The sequence below is a fragment of the Mastomys coucha genome, unplaced genomic scaffold, assembly GCF_008632895.1.
Source record: "Mastomys coucha isolate ucsf_1 unplaced genomic scaffold, UCSF_Mcou_1 pScaffold17, whole genome shotgun sequence".
Classification (NCBI taxonomy): domain Eukaryota; kingdom Metazoa; phylum Chordata; class Mammalia; order Rodentia; family Muridae; genus Mastomys; species Mastomys coucha.
This window is the reverse complement of record NW_022196899.1, coordinates 11328956-11332072: the sequence shown is the minus strand read 5'-3', so window position 1 is coordinate 11332072 and position 3117 is coordinate 11328956. Positions and strand designations below refer to the sequence as shown.

The 3117-nt window shown below is 41.2% G+C and overlaps 1 pseudogene; it reads left to right on the top strand.

The window, feature by feature from the left end:
- The first annotated feature begins 356 nt into the window (after positions 1–356).
- Positions 357–3117, top strand: part of LOC116094862 — a 6990-nt pseudogene continuing 4229 nt past the window's right edge.

Genomic DNA, 3117 nt, shown 5'->3' with positions numbered 1-3117 from the left:
CTCTCTCTCTCTCTCTCTCTCTCTCTCTGTGTGTGTGTGTGTGTGTGTATATGTGTCTGTCTCTGTCTTTGTCTCTCTCTCAGTTCCCAATAGGAGCCAACACCCACTGAGATTCTGGCATCCAGTGATTTGCTTTCATTTTCTTAAATACACACACACACACACACACACACACACACACACACACACAGACACACTTGATGTTCCTAAGTAAAAGCAGACCTTGATCAGAACCCTGACTTGGTCTCATTCATTCCTCTTGCAGCCCAATTCCCTCACATTTTTTCCCCAGGCTCCTGCCCCTCTTTACAGAGATTCAGTTTGGGTGGCTGCAGGCAGCTACAAGTGGCGCCCGAATGTGGAACCTGGACATGAAGAGATCAACAGAGAGCAGCACTGTCTTAGGTGGAGCTCTGCAGAAAATGGAAGAAAAGACTGTATACCATTCCGCACAGTAGGCAATTTATACTATTTACACTAGTGCTAGCCTTAATTTCATCTTTTGGAAGTATTGCTGTGAGTGCGGGAGGATACTAGATAGGTTGAGTCTAGCACTGACCCAGTGCTAATCTCGCCTAGGGTTTGACAGTTACATGGAGTCAGAAACATCCAAACAAGCAATTGTCCACAGCACAGGAAAAGCTGCTTCAGGCTAGAGGAATAAGGATGGAAGAATGAGTATTAGAGAGTCTTTCAGGTGAGATAGATTTTGCTGCCCATGGTTTCAAGAAGTAAGAACTTTAAATAAGAGAACCTGGGAAAAAATTGGAGAAGCTCTAAGAAACAACCAGGTGAATAAATTCAACCTCTGCCTCTGGGCACTTGTAAAAGAGATCATTAATGAAGAGAGCTTGCAGGCTTCAGATAGTGAAGAGTTCGAAGAAGTCAGATAGTGCCCATGTAGAGATTGACAAGGGATGACATTGAAAGTCTTTCTTGCATCTACATCCTCTAGCCCAGTGTTTACCTTTCCTGCACCGAGGACAAATAGCCAGGGCACCGCCTGACTTCCTGCTTGTGGCGCCTGTTTTCCTAGGACAAACATTCCTAAAATGACCCAAACTTCCACATTTAAAACTTTATTCTCTTGCTTTTGTGCAAGTATTGCTTGCCCAGTGGTTCCTTGTAAAGCGGCGGCCATGGCCAAACCCTGATTGCAAGAAGCCTGATTTCTGCACAAAGACGAATATATGAATATATCTGGATAAGTCTGTCTGTTCTCATACACCAACTGTGTAATAAAAGGACTCTCTTCTTGAGACTCTTCAAGAATTCTGCTAATTATGTTTTGCAGCCTATCCACAAAATTCTGGAAGAGCTCCCATGCTCTTGGATTGGCAGAATTAACATAGTAAAAAATGGCCATCATACCAAAAGCAATCTATACATTCAATGTAATCCTTACCAAAGTTCCAACACAATTCTTCAAAGACATGGAAAGAGCAATATTCAAATTCATCTGGAAAGGCAGAAAATACAGAATAGTGAAAACAATTCCTAACAATAAAAGAATGGCTGGGGGAATCACCATCCCTGACCTCAAGCTGTACTACAGATCAATATTGTTTAAAAACAAAACAAAACAAAACTGCATGGTATTGGTACAGAGACAGACAGATTGATCAATGGAATAAAATTGAAGACCCAGAAATACAACCACACACTTACAGACACATGATCTTTGACAAAAAATATACAATAGAAAAGAGAAAGCATTTTCAATAAACGGTGTTGGTCTAACTGGCTGTCTTATGTGGAAGAATGAAAATAGACCCATATTTTTCACCTTGTACAAACCTCAAGTCCAAGTGGATCAAGGATCTCAAAATAAAACCAGATACACTGAATCTAACAGAAGAGAAAGTTGGAAAGAGCCTTGAACTCATTGGCACAGGGGGAAATTTCCTAAACAGAACTCCAATGGTTCATGCTCTAAAATCAAGAATTGATAAATGGGAACTTATGAAACTGGAAAGCTTCTGTAAGGCAAGGACATAATCAAGACAAATCGGCAACTTACAGATTCGGAAAAAAATCTTCACTAATCCCACATCCAATATAGGCCTAATATAGAAAATATATAAAGAACTCAAGAAGCTAATCACACACACACACACACACACACACACACACACACACACACACACACACAAAACAACCAAACAACCCAATAAGGGGTATAGAATTAAACCGAGATTTCACAGCTGAGGATTCTTGAATGGCTGAGAAGCACTTAAAGAAATATTTAAGATCCTTAGTGATCAGGGAAATATACATCAAAACAACCCTGAGATTATACCTGACACCAATCACAATGGCTAAGATCAAATCCTCAGGTGACAACATATATTGGAGAAGATGTGGAGAAAGAGATACACTCCTCTATTGTTGGTGGGATTTTAAACTGGTCCAACCACTGTGGAAATCAATCTGCAGATTCATCAGAAAATTGGAATAGATCTACCTGAAGACCCAGTCATACCACTCTTGGCAATATACCCAAAAGATGCCCCACCATGCCACAGGGGCACATGTCCCACTATGTTCATTGTGGCCTTATTTTTGATATCCAGAAACTGGAAACAACCCAAATGTTCCATGACACAAGAATGGATACAGAAAATGTGGTTCATTTACACAATGGATTTGAACTAGAAAATATCACCCTCAGTAAGGTAACTCAGACCCAAATAGACATTTAGACATGCATTGTATGAACTCACTAATAAATGGATGATAGCAAAAAAAGAAGAAGAAGAAGAAGAAGAAGAAGAAGAAGAAGAAGAAGAAGAAGAAGAAGAAGAAGGAGAAGGAGAAGGAGAAGGAGAAGGAGAAGGAGAAGGAGAAGGAGAAGGAGAAGGAGAAGGAGAAGGAGAAGGAGAAGGAGGAAAGAAAAGAGAAAAAGAAACAGTAAGAAGAAATCAATCACAAGTGGGGAGGAAGGGAGGGACCTGGGAGGGAAAGTTGACCTGGTGGAGCAAATTGGGGGAGGGGGAAGAGGGAACCTGATCTGGTACTGGGTGAGAGAAAAGGACTGAAGCCCTGAGGGCCAGCAGAAGTAACGGAATCAGGCAACATAAGGAGATAGAAGGTTAGGGGGACCTTCCAGAATGTCCA